Below are 284 nucleotides of genomic sequence, written 5' to 3' on the forward strand. Positions count from 1 at the left end.
TTATCTGTTACTAAGAGAAAATTACCAACCCACCCAGAGAAACAGAAATACATCTGATCATGGGACTTCTCCAAAGGGCAGAAAACCTGTTAGTTTTATATCAGAGGTCTCACACAGACTCTCAGAAAAAGGTAAACGTTTCCAAACAATCAAAACAAAAGACTTCAAGGAGGCCATATTTTTGTTTTCCAAATTTAAAAAAAAAAAAAAAAAGGTGCCTGGCCTAAATACTTTACAAGTGGTTGGTGCTAATGAAGAATGCATTTTCTTTCACTAAGCTTGCA

Source organism: Bison bison, unplaced genomic scaffold (genome assembly GCF_000754665.1).
Source record: "Bison bison bison isolate TAMUID 2011002044 unplaced genomic scaffold, Bison_UMD1.0 scf7180017864274, whole genome shotgun sequence".
Lineage (NCBI taxonomy): Eukaryota > Metazoa > Chordata > Mammalia > Artiodactyla > Bovidae > Bison > Bison bison.